This window comes from Sminthopsis crassicaudata, chromosome 1 (assembly GCF_048593235.1).
Source record: "Sminthopsis crassicaudata isolate SCR6 chromosome 1, ASM4859323v1, whole genome shotgun sequence".
NCBI lineage: Eukaryota > Metazoa > Chordata > Mammalia > Dasyuromorphia > Dasyuridae > Sminthopsis > Sminthopsis crassicaudata.
In genome coordinates this window covers 74,360,086-74,382,939 of record NC_133617.1, presented here as the reverse complement: position 1 = coordinate 74,382,939, position 22,854 = coordinate 74,360,086, and the positions used below count along the sequence as shown (strand labels likewise).

General features: G+C 37.1%; 1 long non-coding RNA gene across 1 annotated transcript; it reads left to right on the top strand.

The window, feature by feature from the left end:
* Positions 1 to 409: 409 nt before the first annotated feature.
* On the top strand, positions 410 to 12,129 carry LOC141539237 (uncharacterized). The gene is made up of 4 exons (XR_012481226.1): positions 410 to 467; positions 9,920 to 10,033; positions 10,638 to 10,751; positions 11,227 to 12,129. It is a non-coding gene; the product is annotated as an uncharacterized LOC141539237 (long non-coding RNA).
* Positions 12,130 to 22,854: the final 10,725 nt, after the last annotated feature.

Here is a 22,854-nt window from a genome sequence, read left to right as displayed (position 1 = left end):
AACCAGAGGCCACATTGAGCACAAATAGGATGGAGAGAGCCACAATGAATAGACTGAAGAATAACCCATGCACCAGACACCACCAATTTAAGGTTTCTTCAGAGACTGTCCTTAACACTGTCTTGTACAACCACTGTACTTTATCTTGTGCCTCACTTTCCCTTCACAATAGCTTTTGACTCCATATCACCTTTTTTTTTTTTTTTTTTTTTTTTTTTTTTATAACAGAACTGCATCCAGTCCAGAATCAATCTGCAGATATCTTTCACATTTTCTATGCCCAGGTAGTGTTCTAGAGCTCCACCTACTTGATAACATTAACCAATGTTTGTCATCTGACCCACCCCTAACCAACAGGCTTCTGCTATTTCACAATATTGAGTTGACTTAATATGTTATTTGAACTTTCACTTTTAGATAGAACATTGAATATAGCGACGCTGTAGCAGATCTCTCCTGGATGCCAGGTATGGCAATGTCACAAATATCACGTGTGACCGTTCTGTAAGCCTTCTCTGTCTTTTGGCTCTTTTTTCTATGATAAAATGATGTGGACTGGGTGAATGTGGAGTGGGATGGCATGCCATGTGTGAGTATTTAGAGAGGGGAGGGGGATGTTGGATTTAATAATCTCCAAGGTCTCAGTCATCTTTGTGACTCTCAATGGTATGATTTCCCATTCCCTCACTTACCCTTTTGTCAATACTTTATTGAATGAAATGGACCAGAAAGCCTGATGACTTGAGAGAGGACTCCCTGGGAAGTCCATGGAGTCTGTTAGAGAAGGAAAGTGTGTGTATGAATTTGAGGCAGAGGTGGGAATATCCATGAGTGGAGAACAGGTGAGTTGGGGGGTAGAAAATTGGAATCCAGGAAACATGGACTCATTTCCTCTATGAGAATGGGAAAAAGACCTTAAAGTCTTTGATGATTAGTGAATTCAGTTTTAAAATGGAGATTATAAGATACCTTCAACCTTCAACTCAGTATGTTTTATTATTTATTTGAGGGGAACAGAGCCAGGATGGCAGAGAGTATATACATCTTTGTCTAACCTTTTCCTGCTTTCCCTCAGATCAATACCATATCAAGCCTCTAAACCTGTTTTGAAGTGATAGAACCCACAAATATTTGGAATGTAACAAATTTCCAACAGAAAATATTTTGGAAATCTTCACCTAATGTCTGTTTCAAAAAAGATTCACTTGAAATGAGGTCTATCTATAAAATATTTTGCAATTTTCAAATTGTTATGCAAAAAGTTTATTACTATCATAATTTGAGAAAGACTGATTATTAAATTCTTCTATTTGTGAAACCCAAAGCCACATAATATCTGATATTTCCAAATAGATTCAAAATACGAACTCTGGTCATGTCTCTAATGCCCAAAATAAGGTAAAGAAATTTACAAGTTGAAGGCACTTCAGAAATAGGGCATTAAGGGGACTCAGAAGAGCAACTGAATTTTTTTAATAGCTTTTTATTTTCAAAATACATGATAAGATAGTTTTCAACATTCATCCTTGCAAAACTATGTATTCCAAATTTTTTTCTCTCCCTTCCCCCCACATTCTTCCCTTGATAGCAAATAACCCAAAATATGTTAAACATGGGGATACTGCATTAAGGGGAGAAAGAGGGATGCAGCCCCGTCCCTGAAAATTTGTTCAGAGTAGAGAAGGGAGGATAATGAGACTGGAGCAGGAGCCCTAGATGAAATTAACTAGTATAGGAAATCATCAGTCCAGTAGTGAATTAGCAATTGCCAGGCCAGTCAGTGTGAAAGCTGAATTCTTTTTGATAAATGGGACTCACTGGGGAATTGGAAGAAGGCTTTAAGCACTGAGCCTTTCTAGAGTTCAATTTCCCATATCCCAGGATGGGGTACTCTTCATTTTTGAGCTCAGGTGTGTCCTCTGGTTTCTAACTCCACCCATGATCAAAGATCACAAGAGGGAGAGGCAGGGGCCTCTAAGAGGCTATCCTGAAGGAGGAAGGGAACATTCAGTGACCAGGCACAGGATCCACCACATAGTAGCTCTTGGAAAAGAAGACACTCCTAAGAAGCAGAGGAGAGAGGATCCACCTCCTCCAGACAGGGCATATTCTCTTCCAAGAAGGAAATAACCCCTCTCCTATAAACATATGTAAAAGAGGTTGCCACTAAGGGCCCCTCTCCTAGAAAGGAAGAAAGCATATTATTTGGAGGAACCTGAAGCATTGTACAACCTTAAGAAGAAAGATTGCTTTTCTCTATTAGACAAAACCCTGATCATTGCCCCAACTCTAACACAAGCAGAAGGACCATCGGACAGAACTCTACTTACTTACCTCCATGACCCTCAATAAATTCTTGTCTTATCATACTCTATCCCAATTCACATTTCTGAGCCCTGGGGAACTGAGTTGGTTTAAAGATATTCCCTATTTTCTTCAAGTCTCATTCACCATCTCTGTTTGTATCTCTAGGGCCAGGGCTTCTGGGCCTGCCTCTTATAGACTTTCTCCCTCTATCCCTTGCTTTTTGTTAGAACCATGTATGAAGAGACACAGACATCCTTCTACAGAGTAGGTAGCTGATTTTGATCCAGATCCTAGCCAGAATTATTTACATGTAACAGAGAGCCTAGCTTATCTGCTTCTTTCTCAGTGCCTTCCTGAGTTTCCATGGAAAATTATTCTAGATCATTTCTAGCAGCTGCTTGACCCAGAATTGTAAGTGATATACTGCACCATTTGCTGATTAACACACCTTCTATAAAAATCATTGATTTTTTCCACTCTACTTCCTATCATAAAGACTGAACTTCCATATCCCTGTTACAGACATTGACCTATGTTCTCTTTGCGTTTTATAACACCTATGTTCCATCACCAGGATTTCTAGTACATATCTCCTTTCGCCCCATCTTCTGTTTCCTCCAAATATAATGGAGAACATCAGACCATAATTTCTCACCTTTTTCAATTTCCTTCAGTAATCCCAAATTGAGATATTGCAGGTAATGGTTTACAAGAGAATGAGATATAAGGAACTCGGAAGAAAAGAACAATGTAAATTTAAACCAGTTCGCCAAGAAATCTAGATGAGGAAAGGAAGAGAGTATAACTAGTTAAGGGATGATTACCTAGGAGAAACTGAAAGACTGAGAAACTTGGGATCATAAACTGAATATGGAACAGGATTTGGAGTTGCAAGGCAGAAGGAGAGAAGAAATTATAATAATAATCAAATAATCAAATGATCAAATAAAGGAATTTTAAAATTTGTAAACACAGAATTTGTATTATCTGCAGATACAGCCAGATCAAGGGATGTGGATGTGAATGGCTTAAATTGATTAAAGGAGTACTTGATCATAGACAATGAATAAGTTGAGGAACTAGTATATGGTACATATGAGGAACTAATGATTCATATATTGGAGTTCTTTAATATGAAAGCAGGAAGTGAGGAGAGATGGTGAGCTAAAGACAGAATGCAGAACTAAAGGTCTGTAATCAGCAGCTCCCATAAATGAGTGAGTGGTCGATATGGATTGAATGAACCTTAAAGGAAGATTACTGAGTGATAGTATTAGAGAGAAAATCTGGAGATTGTAATTGAGTATTACAACAATCCCATCTTGACCATTAAGTTGAAAGAAAAAATGAAAATTCAGCCAGGGTTGATAAGAGTAACCAGGGAGTTCTATTATCAAGAGAGAGGCAGGTCTCAGTGAGAGTCAAGTAATATAAGGAGTGGGAAAGGAAAGGTTTGAAGATGAAAGCAAGATTGATATCTTTGGACAGGCATATAAGAGAACATAGTAGAAAGAGAGGATAACTGTAGAATAGGACATTGGATAGGTTTGAGGGGAATGGGAATAAGGGATCAGGAAGGGGGAGTAGAGACTGGGGTTTGCATGATGACCAGGGATTTAGAGTCACTGAGATGGGGAAAGGTTATGACCTGAGGGAGTTTGTTATTATTGAAGAAGAAGGAGTTTAGGTAGATTTTCATTTTCCACTGGAAGTAAGGAAGCAAGCATTTATTAAGTAAGTACTTAATCTGTGTAAAGACTTTGCAGATATCTAATTTTGTCCTAGTAGCAACCCTAGGAAGTAAATGCTATCATTATTGCCATTTTACAATTGAGGGAACTGAGGCAGACAAATGTTAAATGAATTGCCTAGGTTCACATAGCTAATGTGTCTAAAGTTAGATAAGAATTCAGAAAAGGCTGTATCTTATTAGAAGACTTCAGATTCTGTGCTCTATCTACTATACAACTTAGGTGTCTCGGTTAACATAAGGAGTTAGAGTCCTTTGAATAGAGTCCTCTAAAAGAGATTAGGAAAGGGGTGCTTGAAACTGAAACAATAATATTGTTCCCATTTTCTAAAGAAGGAGACCAAACTGGAGATGTGGTAGAATGGCCACCAGTGGGCACACAGGTTTGTCCTCTTGATCAAAATATTGAGATGGACATGATAATTCCAGAGCCTCTATCCTGCTCTTAGGATTTCTTTTGTCAGTGAATTAAATTTGCTTTCCATATTCAAAGGACACTCAACACATTCTGGTCACATAGTTAACTACAACTATACAAATGAAGAGCAAAAAATAATGTGCTTCTACATGGCACCCTTTACCTCCCGCTCTCATCTGATCACACACTTTCAAGTACTGAATGAGATTAAAGGTCAGTTTTATTCAGAATCTTAGGAATTATATGGGAAGCACAATGGGAGAGAGCTACCTTCTTTTTCATTTCAGCAACTAATGGGATCCAGCCACTCTAGTCTTGATCTCCAGATGCCTCAACTTTCTTTTTTTTAAATTTTTTTGTTTTGGCTGAGACAATTGAGGTTAAGTGACTTGCCCAGGGTCACACAGCCAGGAAGTGTTAAGTATCTGAGGCCAGATTTGAACTCAGGTCCTCCTGGTGCTCTATCCACTGTGTACCTAGATGCCCCTTCATATGCCTCAAGTTGAGGGAAACACTGGTCACAATCCCAACTCTTCCTTCCCTGCCCCCAATTCCAGAAGAAAGAGTCTTGGCCTAAAGCTCCAGCCCCACAGTGTCAATCAAAAAATGTCAGGGAAGCTTATAACCCTTGCCTCATGGGGTAGTTTCAAACCAAGGGCACAATAGAGATTGATATTTTTTATCTAGAGAAATCAAGTTTAAAAAAATTAAATTTAACCATTAGCGAACAGTTTAAATGGAGCAGCAAACTTTGGATTTAAGTTTCTGTCCAAAAGGACAAAACAGGAAAAGAGAAGGGACAGTGGGAAGAGAAAAAAGGCATTTCTTAAGTCACCTTGATTCATGGCTGGAGATAAGGAAGGCATCCATGAATGAATGATAAGACTTATCTTCTATTTTCGGTGCTGCCATCCTGTCTGCCCAGGGTTGATGCAAACCTTGGCTGCTCTGGTGTTATGCTCAACACCATCTCCCCAACTCTGTAAGAGTCAGTGTCTGCCTTTTTATCTCCTTCCTGAAACTCATGGAAAGACTGAAAGACTCATGGAAACTTGATTCATTACCATCTATTATATTTGAATGCTTTCCTGGGTGGAAAAATGACAAAACTTCTTATGTCAGAATTCCCAGAGCTGATTTAAACTACTTCTCCTGGGAGATTTCTACCACTGTCCTCTTATTCAGAGAAGGATCAGATATATCAATCCTTTTTGTTTATTTGTTTTCCAGGGCCTAAGAATTGCATAAGAGAGCCACTGAGAGCTAAGAAAGTTGGGAGATTCTGGTTTTTTCTTCCCCATAGTCTTATTACCTAACAAATCTCAGCAACTACTCTTAGTTCATTTTCTTTGGATTTTCTTTCTCTCTATGCCTTTAGTAACTCATATGGAGTCATATTTCCACTTCTTAGACTTCAGATAGTTGGAGAAGATGATCTCTGGAGTCTATATGATCTAAAAGGCTTACAACTATGTGAATGATTCTAATTTTACAAATCCAGTAAGAGAAATGATTATGGCTCTACTATATAAATAGCCACTTACAGTTGGGTAGATTAAGGATTTTGTTTCCTTTACTATTTCCTCATTCTTTACTAGATCAAATTAGCTCATGAAAAATAGGTCTGATAATAAGATTGAATTTAACACAGATGGACATAGATAATTTGTCTTGATGGACAACACTAGGGAAAGTTTGGGAATAAGAGGGACATGATTAAAATCACCATTCATTTTGTACAAACAAAACTAATGCAGACAAGATTAGAAGGGAAGCAATAAACTGGGAAAACATTTTTACAGTCAAAAGTTCTGATAAAGACCTCATTTCCAAAATATATAGAGAATTGACTCTAATTTATAAGAAATTAAGCCAATTTCCAATTGATAAATAGTCAAAGGATTCGAACAGACAATTCTCAAATGAAGAAATTGAAATTATTTCTAGCCATATGAAAAATGCTCTAAATCATTATTAATCAGAGAAATGCAAATTAAGACAACTCTGAGATACCACTACACACCTGTCAGATTGGCTAAAATGACAGGGAAAGATAATGCAGAATGTTGGCGGAGATGTGGGAAAACTGGGACACTGATACAGTGTTGGTGGAATTGTGAATACATCCAGCCATTCTGGAGAGAAATTTGGAACTATGCTCAAAAAGTTATCAAACTGTGCATACCCTTTGATCCAGCAGCATTACTACTGGGCTTATATCCCAAAGAGATATTAAAGAAGAGAAAGGGACCTGTATGTGCAAGAATGTTTATGACAGCCCTTTTTGTAATGGCCAGAAACTGGAAACTGAGTGGATGCCAATCAATTTGAGAATGGCTGAATAAATTGTGGTATGTGAATATTATGGAATATTATTGTTCTGTAAGCAATGACCAACAGGATGATTTCAGAAAGGCCTGGAGAGACCTACATGAACTGATGCTGAGTGAAATGAGCAGGACCAGGAGATAATTATATACTTCAACAATAATACTATATGATGATCAATTCTGATGGGTGAGGCCTCTCCAACAATGAGATGAACCAAATCAGTTCCAATAGAGCATTAATGAACTGAACCAGCTACACCCAGCAAAAGAAATCTGGGAGACAACTATGAACCACTACAAAGAATTCCCAATCTCTATTTTTGTCCCTCTGCATTTCTGATTTCCTTCATAGGCTAATTGTACACTATTTCAAAGTCCGTTTCTTTTTGTACAGCAAAATAACTGCTTGGACATGTATACATATATTGTATTTAACTTATACTTTAACATATTTAACATGTATTGGTCAACCTGCCAACTGGGGGAAGGGGTGTGCGGAAGGAGTGGAAAAGTTGGAACAAAAGGTTTTGCAATTGTTAATGCTGAAAAAACTCTCTGCATATATCTTGTAAATAAAAAGGTATAATAAAATATTTTTAAAAAATCACCACTCATTAGAATAGCTCCATTTCCCATTATAATTTTCATTTTTCTCATTAGTTGCTACTCAGAGTTGATTGCCACTACATGGAACACTCACTTTACCAAGGGTATATGTGTCAGTGAGCTGCCATGATCCATTTTTGGCTTAAAGGAGCAATCAAATGACTATTCTTTTATTAATTTTTCCTAGCCACAATTAATAATATAATTAATTACCAAAGAATTATATTTCTTGAACTTTTAATACATCACACGAGAATGGGGAAAGTGATTTGTTCAGATTTCTAGTGAGATGAGATTTTGAATCCTGCCTCCTGGTAGCATGGGGTCACTCATCATTATGTCAACCTATCCCATCAGAGGAAAAAAATAGGTATGGTTCCATTCTGAGAAAGTATAAACAACATGTCACACCACAGTTCCAATGGTAGGTAACTAAATCCAAGGGGATAGACCTGCATGGAAAAGTTATAGTTCTGGTATGAAGTCAAGAAAATTATTCCTAAGTATATCTGGGAGAATGCACCATAAAGGGTGTGTTCTAGGTAAGATACTGTTTTTGTAGAACTAACTACATAAGGTGAACATTTTTCCTATTTCTTTCTCACTATTCTGTTAGGTTCAAGTGCCATTTTTAAGGTTTCAACAGGAGAAAAATTAAGTGGGAAGTTTGGTAGAGAGAAAGAGAAAAAGGGGAAACCAAGGAAGAAATAAGAAAATAGCAAGAAATGAGTGTTAAAGAAGTATTCTATCCAGGTCCTAGTGATCCAGCACACACACACACACAGAAACAAAGAGAGACAAAGAACCAGAGAGAAACAAAGAGAGACAAAGAACCAGAAACAGAGACAGGTCCAGAAACAGAGAAATAGAGAGAGAGTGAGAGAGAGAGAGAGAGAGAGAGAGAGAGAGAGAGAGAGAGAGAGAGAGAGAGAGAGAGAGAGCAATCGGTACTATATTGATAGTATACTGGAACTGCCAAAGATCAGAAGTTTCTAACTTCTAAGACTAAGAAATACTTTAGCCTTTCAAATACATTGATAAAAAGCATAATTCTTATCAGGACATGGCATATATTATGGGAAGCAAGATGGGAGATCAATAGTAAAATTGCTATCATAAGTTGTGGGAAGTGGCTGATATTCTGATATGGGAAACTACTGAATTTGGCACACACATGATTTTAATGATTAATAAATTAATAGGAAAATATCACTGGTATCAATATTATTCCTCTGAACCCTTCTTCATGAGGTGCTATAAAATAAGTTAAAGAGTAAGATTCTGAGCATAACCTTGTTCAGAAGGAGCTGAGTGGTGTAGTAGATGCTCAGAGTTAGAATAAGAAAGATCTGAGTTCACTTTATCATCAACTTCCTGATTATGTGATCCTATGTCATTCCCTTATTCTCAGCCTCAGTTTGTTCATATGTAAAATGGAGTTAATAACAGCACATATCATAGGGCATTATTGCTGAGGTGCAATTGAAAATAGTTCAATTCAATAAATATTTATTAAGTCCCTTATATTTGCCAAGCTCTGTGCTCAGTACCAGGGAATGAAAGAAAGAAGGAAGAAAAGGAGGAAGGAGAATGAAGGAAGGATGGAATGGGTAAATGAACAGAGGGAGGAAAAGAGAGAGGGAATGAATAAAAGGGAAGGAAGAAAGGAGAGGAAGGAAAACCAAAGGAATGAAGGAAAAAAGACAAAAAGGAAGAAGGAGGAAAAGGAGAGAAGGAAATTATAGAAGGAAAAATGAAGGAAAGAAGGAATAAAAGGACTTTCTTCAATATAGCATATTTTCACATAGCTGTTTGTAAGATGTCAACTCTTTAGACTGTGAGCTCCTTCAGAGCAGAAATTGTCTCTCACTTTTTTTTATCCTCCACTTTTAGCACAATGTCTAGCACATAGAAGATAATAAATGGTTATTGACTAACTACTTGGCTGACTTTGTAGAGTATAGAAAGAAGTACCTCATCATAATTAATACACTCCTTGTAGCCCCCTCTGAAGTCTAACTTTATTATTAATAAATATGTTCTGGAGCAGCTAGGTGGCCAATTGGTTAGAGTACCACCCCTGAAGTGAGGAGAACCTGAGTTCAAATCTGATCTCAGAGAGCAAGTCATTTAACCCCAATTGCTTCAGAAAAAAAAAAAAGTCAAATAAATAAATAAATGAAAGAATGACTACATGAATGAATGAATGTGGATAAAGAATGGATACAAGGAATGGAAGAGGGAGCAGCAGGGTACTGAGAGATCTAGGGATGGGGTTAGTGCTTGGAAAACCTGTAGTTATGACCATGGCCCCTGTTTTCCCTATGTTCAGTCACATGTCCATCCTCCTCCCTGAGCAAGGCCATTAATGCCCCTGTCTTGGAGAAGGATGTCCCTATAATTGACCTATTTGGGGAGGAGATTCCAAAAGCTAATATGTCATGCCTTTACCTGTGCTAGGACAGAGTATGTGAGTCAGATTTTCCTGAGTTACATGATGTCTTTCAGGTGAGGAAGAGACAAAACCAATGGATCCTCAGGTGGGATATATGATGAGGAACATCATTGGCTTTTGGATAATATCATATATATATTGTTCATTCATGTTTTTCAAAAGAAGAAGTAAGTATAATTTTCATTATTTCAATATTTCATTATAAGGCAGGGCCCTAAAGGCCAGTTTTGAGAGGGATATAAGCACTGGCTGCCTCCACCCTTCCCCTAACTAATTTAAGCCAATAATAGTACCAGTAATCCCTGTAATCAATACTTTTTGGGGTTTTCTGGGGTGCTTTGCCTATAAGCTAATACAGATAGAGAAGTTGTGGAACTATAAGACAATCAGAGACTGAAAAATCTTCTTTCCTCAGACATCTGAGACTGGAGCTAAGGAATTATCTCTGGATCCCTAGAACTCCCAATAACACCTTCTATCCCTGAGGCTACTGGCCTCTTTTCTTATCTGGGTGTTTCCTGTATGAGAAGACATGGGTGCAGAAAAGTGGTGATGAGCTACCTTTTGGGGAACTATGGGATCTCAACTCATGTCTCTCCACTTCTGTGTCTTCAGTGAGAGAGTTGGGCCAGCAGTCTTCTTCTGTGAGATAGTTGGAGAAAGCTCCTACTCCCAGTTTTTTGGGACCTGCTTTAGCCAAAGCTGACAGTCCAGAGGGTAATTTTGAGCATTTGAGTGGTTACGCCCTTGACCCTTGTTGTTCTCTTGCAGAAAGTCTTAAGAAAAACACTTTTATGTGGCATGTGAATGGGATCCTGGCAGTGACTTATTCAATAGAAGTGGGTGTTTGTATTTGTTATTTGTGGACAAAGCACAGTTGTCCAGGTAATGGTAACTGGGGGCAGGGATGGGTAGGGGAAGAGTAATTGGACAATATTAATGGGCAGTCCTCATTAAAAACAAAACAAAACAAAACAAAACAAAAAAACTCAGTGGGTGTCAACTCCCTGTGTTCATTCTGTTCTTACTCCAATCTTTGGATTGACCCCGGGTATCGATTTTTCCCTTTCAAAGACAGCTGTGATGTGACTCTTCAGCTTTCCACAGAAACATGTTGTCCCAGAGATCTCCTGAGGAATTTGGGGGTGGCTGGGGAAGGGCTCCTGAGGATGGAATAGGTTGTGTATAATTCAGTATGTAAGGTAATACAGAGGTGGTAGAGAGAATGAGTTTAGAGTTATGACTGGGAGTGGCAGAAGAGACAAGTGTTTCCCCCTCCTTAGAGGAGCAATCTGGGAAGGGAAACTATATAGTCCATCTTGGACTAATTTCTAAGAAGTGTCTATCCTTTTTTTGGCAGGATTTATTCTCAAGAAGGATTGGGTGAACTGGTGTACTTGGAGTCTCATTTTGATCTTCTACACACTCATAATAATGATTATTTTGAAATTTTTCTCTAATCATGTTTCCTCTTTTTTTATGATACTGCTCTTTTCAATGAATTTCGCCAATACTGAGAGCATTATGTTTTTGATGCCTATGGTTAGGTTATATTTTTGGAGGATTCTTCAGTCTATTCTTTTAAAAATGCGCTCTGCTTCTGGGAAATAAGGAGCCCTGTCCCTACCTTTCTCTGCAGCTCTGAGCCTTGGCTTTGAGGCAAAGGCTTCTTGTGTTTTCAGGGGGAAGCTTTACCTGGCCTATTGAGGAAACATCCTGATCTCCCAGAGTTTGCCTTCTGAGCTGGGACTGGAACCTGACCCACTGATTTGCTCTTAGACTGAGCCAGGGCTGAGCGTCTTCAATGTGATTTGCTTTGATTAAGACCCTCTCACCAAACTTTCCCACAGTCTATCTGAGCTGGCCTGAACACCATTTTCACCCCAATGAGACTGACTTTTCTTGAACTTTTTGCAGTCTATGTTGAGCTGGAAAATAGGTTTATTCCATTAGATTCTATTCAGAGACTTGGTTTCATGTGATTTTCCAGGGAAACTGGAAAACCTGGAGCAGCTCCCTGACTTTATTCCACCATCTTAGCTTCACTTCAGAAGTCTTTTCTTCCTATTCTTATTTAAAGGTTTGAGTTCCAAATTCTGTCCCTCTCTTCCTTCTCTCCCCTCCCCAAGATTGTAATCAATCAGATATAGTTTATACATGTGCAACTATGTAAGACACTTCCATATTAGTCATTTTGTACAAGAAGACTCAAATGAAAGAAAAAAAAAGCAATAAAGAGATAAACATCATGCTTTACCCTGAATTCAACCAGTATGAGTTTTTCTCTGAAGGTGGATAGTGTGTTTTATTATGATTCTTTTGGGATTGTCTTCAGTTGTTATCAAGATGAAAATTCTTAGAACCTATCTGGAGGCATCTAAGGAACAAAGTTGGGCTATTTTGAAGAACAAGATATTTTTTCTCCATCTCTACTCTCTCCCACCATCTTTTTTCTTTCTCTCCTTCTCTCCTTGTTCTTATTTTCTTCCTGCTCACTCTCTGATTCATACTTCTGTCTAAATCTAGAACCAGAACCCAAACTACACAGGATTCTGCTCCTCATTCCTATATCCTCCCCTGGAAAGGGGAGGGGCATTGCTCCCCACCTTCTGTCCTTTCTTCCCTCTAGTGCCAGCTGGTCCAGAGTCTCACCATCCTTCTATGTGGTACAGCAAATCCTAACTCAAAATGACTTCTCAGAGGTTTCTCAAAGTAAAGAATAGAAGCTTTATTCAGGAATCTCATGAAAACTGGACATCCAATAAACTGGGGTTCCTCAGGAAAAAGGAGATCACCCCTTCAGAAGTCAGGGGAGATTATATAGTCACAAGCCATAAGAAATCATAACAACTCCCCCCCACCCCTCCACCTCCGTTTATCTGGTCAATGGTGGATTCGCATTATCTCGCTTAATGCCTGGAAGTAACATGGATTTGTTCAATTTTGACCTGAATTTTATGATAGTCAGTTTGACAAGTTTTACAAATGTTTTACTTTATCCAATATGAGCATCCTATTTCCCAAATTCCCCAGGAAATTTGTTTAGACATAAGTAATCCATTAAACTAGAATAACCAAGGAGACTTGGTTTACCTCAGACTTCCTCAACAAATAGAGAATACCCAGTTTATAGACCCCTTAGAATATCTCCAGTTCATTAATTAGTTAGCTTCTTCTAAGAAGTTAAGTAGAGGTTCAGGAGGTCAAATATTTCTACTAGAAGAGCAAACCTTTTGTTCTCCTTCCCAGAGTTCTAATCATTAACAGACTTTTGAAATTGTGTCTGGAATTATCTGAGATATCCTCAGTTTCCTGTTATACTCATCTCCAACTCCCAAAACTTCGTGATAGTCATGCTCCTTCCCTGAGGAAGTTTCTCAAAGGGAAAAAGAAGCATGCACTTTGGTCATAAATTCATCCCTTTTCCAAAGATCTGATAGGTAAATTATCCTTTGTTCTCCTAATTTGTTTATGGTATCATCCTTTATGCCCAAATCATATATTCATTTTGATCATATTTTGGCATGGGATATGAAGTGTATGTCTATGCCTACACTTAGACATATTATTTTCTGACATATTATTTGTTTCTGACATATTATTGAAGAGCAGGTGTTTCATAGGGTGGCAGTTAACACAGATAATTATATAATAATTATATGATAATATATATATATATATATAATTATATAATATTAAATAAAGTTCAGGTAGGTCCAGCTGTTCATTGAACAAAGAATTTATGCCCACCCCAACCTGAACAGAATACAATGGCTGTCCTAACTGGGTGGAAACTAGATAGAGGAGAAAGTTAGCTCAAACTTTAGAAACTGAATTTTAAAAATCTTTTCAAAAAGAAGTTAACTCAGACTCTCTGAGTCATTGGTTATTAAGTTATTGCTCTTAGATACTGGAATGAATTGCCATTTCTTTCTCCAGTGGAGCCCTTATCTATATACAATTAACATTAAGTGTTACAACTAAGAATTTTCTGAGACTGGATTTTAATTCAAGTCTTCCTAATGCTGAGCCCAATGCTCTATCCACTGCACCACCTAATTTCCTTTAACTAGAGATGTTTAATCAAAGACTTAGTTGTCATGCTGTTATGCAGATTCTTTTTCAGGTATGGGTTGAACTAAATGGTTTCTTAAATATTGTCTAACTCTAAAATTCTGTAATTATGTTATATAATTCAATCTATACCTGAAAAGTAAAATTTGAGAAAAAAATATCTAATAAATAGTCATTTAAGCTCTGCTGGGGAACTTCTAATGGATATGTTTCTCCCTTCCCCTTTCCTCCTTTCCTCTTCCCCTCCCCTCCTCTCCCTCCTCTCCCCTTGCCCTCCTCTTCCCTTCTCTACCCCTCCCCTTCCCCCCCTGCCCCTCCTAAGACCTGGATTAGTCAAACCTTGGGCACAAAAAAAAGTCATAGCAAAGAATAGTTCTTGCTTTAATACAATATACAAGCTACTGTGACAGCCACACAGGGGTGAGTAGGGAAATGCTAGAAATTAGAAAAAAAAAAAAAAATATATATATATATATAGTGAGGTGGTGAAAAGCAATAAAAATAGATGGATTTGAAAAGTTTGGTCCTAAGAGGTATCACCAGGAATTAACCTTTATGGACACAAAGAGCTCTAAGACTAGAAGATTAGGAGTTCTGAAGGGAGAAGAATAGTTACAGATTTGGAGAGAAGGTAATGAGCTACATTTCAGACAAACCGAGTTTGAGATACATCCAGGATATCTATGTGAAAATGTACTTTAGGTAAGTTTTGGTAATCTCTGGAACCTGAATTTAGGAAAAAGAGCAAGGCTGGTTTATATAAATCTGAGAGTACTCTGCAAAGAGAGGTTAATTGAATGCAGTGGATTTGATAAAATCATCCAGAAAGAGGAGGCAGAAAGAGAAGAAATTACCAGATCAATTTAAGTCTATCTGGGACTCACTACTTATTAGATGAACTTTCCTTATCTGCAAAAGGAGGATAATAAAATTTGTACTAATTCATCAAAAGGTTATTTTTGGAAAAAAATGCTTTGGAACCTTGAAACCCAGTAGAAATCTAAGATATTAGCTTTGATATTATCATTATTTCGGCTTGAAGCTTGGAAATCTGCAAGATTCTATACAACCATGAGAAAAAGTTCATAAGTATTTATGATAGTGAGAATTTGACTTGTGGAAACCTCAAATGAACCTTGCCTCTTCAAAGTATTAATTCATATGGTGACATTTCCCCCAAGTGGTGGTACTGAGGAAGCATCTAGTAATTAGTTTGTTGCTGGAACCAAATATATGGTATTCAGAAAATCGATGAGAATTACAAGGTCTTTGAACTAGATGTGACCTTTGAGATGATCTCCTTCAATACATTCAGAGTCAGTGAATGGTATTTCTAGGACTTGAGCCCAGATGTTTTGTCTCCTCCTTTATTTATTTGTCACTACATCATACTACTTTTGTGGGAAGAGGTTTACACATTTATTTATTAGGCACTATAGAGTATAGATCTTAGAGACAAGCAAAACAGAGAGATGCAGGACTCTTGGCTTAGTAAGAAGGCAGATGAGATTCAATTTATGCTGACAAAAACAACCCAAAATGTTTCTACGATGCTCTGAAGACTATTTATGGTCCAAAGACCTGTGGGGGCCATCTCAATTACTTAGTGTGATGGAGCTGCACTGACTAGTGATAAGGACACAATCCTAGAGATAACTTGATAACTTCCTAGAGAGGTGAGCTGAACATTTCCATAGTGTTCTTAACAGATAATCATCAACCAATACCAAAGCTACAAGAAGATTTGAATTCTGTGGTTAATTTAATTTATCCTGGCAATATACTTTCCAGGGATGTCCACATAGAAGATGAAGTTGATGCATACAGAACTAGTTCAGTGATTGGCAGGCTCCAAAAGAAAGTGTGGGAGAATAGAGGTGATAGGCTGCATAACAAACTGAAAGTCTGCATAGCCATTGTGCTAACTTCATTATTGGATGGCTGTGAAATCTGGGTGGTCTATCAATGCCATGCCAGAAAATTGATCTGCTTCCATTTGAATTGTCCTAGGAAGATTCTGAAGATCACCTGGCAAGATGAGAAACTGGCAATGAGGTACCTCTTGAGCTGAACTGACAGGCAATCAAAATCTATGGCAGAGAGCACAACCCTGATGGACTTACCACATAGCAGTCCAAATGCCAAGAATAAAATAAAAAATTATTTTATTAAAGCTTTTTATTTTTCAAAATATATGCATGGATAATTCTGCAACATTAACCCTTGCAAAACATTGTGTTCCAATTTTCCCCCACTTCTCTCATCCCCTCCCCTAGATGGCAAGTAGTCCAATATATGTTAAACATGGTAGAAATATGTTAAACCCAATAAATACATACAGATTTAAACAATTATCTTGCTGTGCAAGAAAAATCAAATTAAACCAGAAAAAATGATGAAGAAAATAAAACAACTACAAATGTTATGTTGTAAACCACACTCAATTCCCACAGTCCTCTCTCTGGGTGTATATATCTCTTTTGATCACAAGACCATTGGAACTGTTCTGAATCATCTCTTTGTTTAAGAGAGCAATGTCCATCAGAACAATCATGGCAGCAGGCTCACAGTTTTTATGCCTTTGAAAAGTAGATATTTTATAAGGTAGCAATCAATTGTAACAATGAGAGAATGAATGGTGCAATAAGAGACTGGACCTGAACTTTGATTATTTCATCTCCTTTGAAGTTTCTCCACTTTATGCCCCACCCAAACATGAGCAGAACACAATGACTACCCCAACTGGGTAGGATCTAGAGAAAAGAGAAGATAAGTTTAGCCTTCAGAGAATGAACTTTTAAAATCAGGATTTTTGAAAAACCACATAACTGGATCTTCCCAGATCATTGGTTATTAATAAACATTTCTCTCAAATGCTGGAATGGCTGTCATTTCTTTCTCCAGTGGATCACCAATCCACAGACAAACAAAGGTCACATAGGTAAGAAGTTTCTGAGCCTGGATTTTAATTCAGTCTTCCAGACTGAGCCCAGCTCTTTATCCACTACACCACCAAGTTGCCTCAAACTAGAGGTGTTTTGGCACATTTCTCCATATTTCCAATTCTAGAAATGTTTTGGAAAAATTTTAGCAATGCATTTTGAAGTGGCTCACCCAATAGCTTACACCAAAGAATCACAGCAAAGTCCATATGATACAATTTTAGTTAGTCTTTCTCATGCCAAAAAAAGAACAAGAATAAGAAGGAGGACGTGGAGGAGATGGAAGAGAACCAAGTCTCAAATAGTTCCTTCAGCACAGTTGCTGAATAAAGTCACTTAATGTATGGAATTATTAAATAATTGATTGTGACCCAGAGTAGTCTCAGTCCCGGTGCTCCCAGTTTATGATTAATGAAAAAAGGAAGCAATGCTTCAATCACTTTTTAAATAAAGTATCAAGAGTACAGAGGCAAATTTCACAAATATGAAGGGACTATGGGAATGGCATTTGGAGTGATGGAGGAGCCATGCAGTGAGGCACAGAAAGTCACTTACAAAACCAGGAATGGAATTGGAAACACTATGGCACATGGACCCAACAGAAGAGTGCTAGTGGGGTGGGGAGTGTCAGGAGTTTGGGATCTCATTTTTATAAGTTTTTGGAGGCAAATATTACCTGTGCAACCTTAGGGTTAGTTCATGATTATATCCACATTATCTCGAAGTTATAAGCAGTACTCTAAGTTAAATTTATTAGCATAATGATTGATGGTTTTCTGGCCTTACTGAGCACATCTGAAGCTTTTCTGAGGTTTACAAAATGCTGTCAGTTAGCAAGACCAAGAGGCCCTTAGAGTAAAGTTTTATTGGCTTTCCCTAATTTAGCACATAACTCTCAGAATATAGCTTTAGTTCATTTATAAGACAATTTCTAGTGCCTTCTTTTGTCCCCTAATTTAAGAGAGAGTTGGTAATTATTATGCTATCTTAATTTTTAACACAGGCTATAAGTGACTTTTAGGTTCTTTTTTAGATTTCTTCTTCCTACTATTATTTACTTTATTCTAGATCCATATAAACTTTCTTTCTAGCCTAACTATAAAGGGGGAAAGGGATGTTTAGGGGAACCAGTATAACACATTACATAATTCTAAAATTCCAGAAATGTGCTTTTGTTTTTATTCATTCACAAGTTATCCCCTAATTGACTAGTGTTTATATGTCTGAAGAATGTATGGGGATTAAAATTATTCTACCTACAATAAAAGAGACTGAGGCAGAGCTCTGAGCCAATGACATTTTATTAAAGGTCCATTGTCTCCTCCAATGAAGTCAATCGTAGACTTTCCTCTTGATTGAAGATCCCTTTTCCTTTCAGGGGCTTACTTTTATGAGACTGGATATCCACACATCAAAAATAGCTATACCAAACATGAAATAATTCCATTGATTGACATGTGACACATGACCTAAAATAAACAAAATAATAGGTTAGAATAATAGATAAGCACGATCACAAGTTGGGTGAAGCAAAGAATATCTCCACATAGGCTTTTTTCAGTTTAGGCAGGAAAAGATAGTATGAACTATCAGTCAGTAATTTAAATGATCATAAAATTATCACAGAGGTGCTGAGTCTCAGTGTGGTGCCAGTCAAGCAGGCAAACACTAACACTGGGAGCTCCCATGGTCCTCAGCATAGTTCCAGGCAAAGAAGCAGATGCCAGCTCCAAAGCACAACCCAAGAGGAGTAGGCAGGTGACATCACTGGGACCCCTCACATGCCTTATCACAGGTCCAGGTGAATGAGCAGACACCACAACCAGGACCCTATGCACACATCTTAAGATAGCTCCAGATAAACAGGTAGATGCCAACTCCAGGACCCTCCACATGACTCCCTGCAGTTCTGGGCTAACAATCAGACACCAGCAACAAGATTTCCCCATGTTCCTCAGTATAACTTCTAATGATGGGCTTATGTCAGCACTAGAATACCTCACATGTCTCACCACTACACCAGGTGAGCTGCAACACTAATCAATGCCAGCCATCCCCTACCTCCTCTGCTCAGTGTGCCACTGGAATCCTGTAGCCTTACAGCATAGACATCAGGGCAGCACCAAACAATTACAAATTCTGATACAAACATCTTGGGACAATGCCCCTCCCATCCCAGAAGCAGAGTTGAAGTTTAAAAGTAAGTAAAAGGGCTAGAAAAGATGAGCAAAAAACAAAAGCAGATCACAAAAAGTTATTATGGTGACAGAAAAATCAAGATACAAACTCAGAAGAGAACAGCAATGTGAGAAAAATCTGCTTGCAAACCCACTCACCCCAACAAAGAAAAATGTGAATTGAATTCAAGACCAAAAAGAATTCCTAGAAGAACTCAAGAAGGCGTTTGAAGATTAAATGAGAGATAGGAAAAAAAAATAGATACATGAGATAAAAGCAAGAGAATCATGAAAAAAGAATCGAGTTTAGAAAGAAAACCATTCAAGGACTATTGATAAAATGGAAATGGAGGTAAAAAAATAAGTAACTAAATAAATAATTCTTTAAAAATTAGAATCGGAGAGGTGGAAGCTAACTATTCTATGAGACATCATGAATCAATCAAATAAAAACAAAAGAAAAAGAAAATGTAAAATACCTACTTAGAAAAATAACTGATCTAGAAAATATCTAGGAGAAATGATTTAAGAAGCATTGGACTCCCTGAAAGCCATGAAAAGTGAGGGGGAAGCTGATAGGAAAAAATGGCAGATTGAGTGAAGTTGGGGGTCAGAAGCAAAACACTGGTGAGGAGGGAAAGGGTGAAAGGAGAGAAAAAAGTTTAAATGGGGAAAAATAGGATGGAGGGAAATGCAGAATTTATAACCATAACTGTTAATGTGAAAGGGATAAAGTCTTCCATAAAATGGAAACAGATAATAGAGTAGATTAAAAGCTAGAACCCTATAATATGTTGTTTACAAGAAATGCATTTGAATCAGAGAGATACACACAGAATAAAAATAAAAGGCTGGAACAGAATATATATGCTTCAACTGAAGCAAAAAAAAAAATCAAGAATAGCAATCATGATCTCAGATAAAGCAAAAATAAAAACAGATCTAATTAAAAGAGATAAGGATGGAAACCACATCTTGCTGATGGGTACCATAGATAATGAAATAAACATATGTAATATATAATAATATCAACATATTTAATAAGTAATATCTATTGAATGTTCTTTTCTCTAAAATGTAATCTTCTCTGGGAGCAGATTTTTTTGCAGGGCTTCTGGAGGCAGCTTTTGTTTCAGTTCAGTTCAATAATCACCTCAAATGCAGCCAGAAGTTAAACTCCAGATCCTTTATTGTCTCCTTTAAAAAACCTCTGTTAGTTTTCTTAGAGGCCTGTCTCTCTCCTTGGTTCCAAGAGTTCTTGCTGCTAGTCCTTTGTCTCTTCCAGATTCGGGCTCTCGTCTTCCCAATGTATCTAGCCAGCACAAAGGTGGAAGTTGGAATGAATCTGACTCTGCCTCCAAGAGAGAGTGGGCTTGTAGGTTTCTGACTTGTGAATCTCCTGAAATCAATCTTAGTTGAGGCTCCTAGCTTATATATATATATATATATATATATATATATATATATATATATATATATATATATATATATATATATATATATACTCTCTAAAGGTGTAAACTCTTAGAGTGAACTAAGTACATAAGCATTGTCTCTATCAATTCCAGTGACTTAGCATCTTGTTTTAAGTTCTGGCCCATAACAATTTATAATAAACCAAATGCTATAGCATGCAGATTCTTAGAGGAGAAGTTAAGTTACATGAAGAAATAAACAGCAAAACTATATTAATGGAGGATCTCAAAATTTCTTTCTCAAAATCAGATAAATCCAGTCACAAAATAAAGAAAAAAAAGTTGAAGAGGTGAAAAAAATTAGAAAATTAATTGGAACCTAAAAATTGAATCCTAAAAAAATTAGTAGATCAAATAACAAATTATGGAAACAATCAATAATTTCATCCAAGAGAATGGCAATAAAGAGACAACTTGCCAGAACTCATGGGATGCAACCAAAATAGTTCTTAGTGGAAATTTTATTTCTCTACATGTTTCCATGAATAAAATAAAGAAGAGATCAATAAATTGGGTGTGCAACTAAAAAAGCTAGAAAAAGAACAATAGTGATTTAGAGCATTTTTTCATATGTATGTCTTCTGCTTCTAAGTCTTCCCCCTCCTCATCCTCATCAAGCCCCATTCAGTATACAATGGCTTCCCCATAGGGTAGGATCTAAACAGAGGATATTAGCTCAACCTTCAAAAACAGAGCTTTTAAAATCAGAACTTTCAAAAAAGAGGGGAACTCTAAATCTCCCCAAATTATTGGTTATTAATAACTAATTCTCTAAGATACTGGAATGGTATCACTGATCCATAGACAAATAAAGATTAAATTATTGTCCAACATAGCTAAGAAGTTTCTGAAAATGGAATCATTTTATTTGAGTTTTTCTGACTCTGAGTCCAATACTCTATCCACTGCACCACCTTAGCTGCTTTAACTAGAGATATTAAATCAAATATTAAATCAAAATGCTATTATGCATTCTTTTTCAGGTATGAATTAGATTAAATGGTTTCTGAGGAACTTTTTAACTCTTAATTTTTAAAAATTGTGTTATTTTTATACTTGAAATGGAAATGTGATAGGGAAAAAACTATCTAACAAGTAGTCATTTAGTCTCTGCTAGAAAATCTTTAAGGACATGTTCTGAACTTAGGCCGAGTCAAAAGAGTTTATGTTTAATATGGGAACAAAATGGAGGATTTTCAACTGTTAATCAAAAGATTAATTTAGCCACAGATGGAGAAGATTATTTAACAAGGATACATATCAAGAAAATTTTAAAGTAATTAATCTGAAGAAATCACCCCTGCCTGAGTTGCCTATTGTTTTTCCCTACTCAAGTTTGAGAGAAAAAGACAGAAAGAGAGACACAGAGGGAATGAGAAATCCTAAGCCAGAGATTCATCCAGACCAGGACACATGACAAAATGACAACAATAGACAGACAAAAAAAAAATCCCATGCATAGAACATTAGGGTAAAAAACTAGAAACAGAGAGAAAGAGGGAACTAAGAGTGGAGAGAGAAAGAGAGAGAGAGAGAGAGAAAGAGAGAGAGAGAGAGAGAGAGAGAGAGAGAGAGAGAATGATAGTTTATAATAAACAGTTCATCAGTAAGAGCAGAAATCTTTTCAACCAATGTAGCAATCCTACCTGTACCTGGTAAATTGATGGTAGTATAATTGGCACATTTGTCCATATTTCCGATTCTAGAAATATCTTGGACTCCCTGTAGAAAATTTAGCATTGTTCTTTCAAGTGTCTTCCCCAATTGCTTGCCTCTAAGAATCACAACAAAGTCCATTTATAACAATTTATACTAGGTTTCCACAAAAAAAGAAGAGGAGGAGAAGCAGGAGGAGGACGGAGGAGATTAAGAAGAATCAAGTCTCAAACAGTTGCTGTTATGCTCTCTTAATTGATGAGATAGCTTATAAGTGACTTTTAGTCACTCTTTTGTAATTTTTACTTTATATTAATTCCTTATAAAGGAACTTATTACCCTAACTGTAAGAGTGGGGGGGGGGTTGTGAGAGTAACCATACAAGACACGATTTTTTATTTTAACTTACTACAGAATCCTAAAATTCCAGAGATATATCTTGATTTGCATCATCTCAAATCAACTGATTGATATCAGATACAACTTGTCCAAACTTTCTGTTTCTTTTGAGGTCACAGCCATTTAAGTTTGTGACCTTTCCTTAACAACTCATGATCTGTATAACTCTGCTTTGTCATCCAATCACTTACTATGTCTTGTCTGTTCTACTTCTATAATATCTACATCTATCACCACTCATAGAGCCACTATCCTCATTTGAGGT